Consider the following 376-nt stretch of genomic DNA (forward strand, 5'->3'; position numbering starts at 1 on the left):
GATCTTCACATAGTGCTCTTTGGCGATTGATCTTTCTAGCAAATCTGCTTTTGATCTCCGGGCGACGCTTGGTAAACTCTGTTACCCAGTTCTTTCCTACTGGCTTTNGGGGGGCGACAGAATCAGCGCCTAGGATAATATTGGCCATCTCTCGTACTTGAAAGTGCCTTGGGGCAGCGCCACGTATATCAAGTGATACTATCNATGCTATTAATGCATCTTCTTGTCTCACAGATAGCCTACTCTTGTGGTTGCGGAGTTCTGGTTGAGATTGAAGTCCCTTTAGTCGATCACGTAGGGTTTGAGGAGGTAGATTATAAATCAAAGCAGCTTGGCGAGGATTTGAAATTTTTTGGTTTTTTAAATCATTTAAGGC

The sequence above is a fragment of the Aspergillus sydowii genome (genome assembly GCF_001890705.1).
Source record: "Aspergillus sydowii CBS 593.65 unplaced genomic scaffold ASPSYscaffold_1, whole genome shotgun sequence".
Classification (NCBI taxonomy): Eukaryota; Fungi; Ascomycota; class Eurotiomycetes; order Eurotiales; family Aspergillaceae; genus Aspergillus; species Aspergillus sydowii.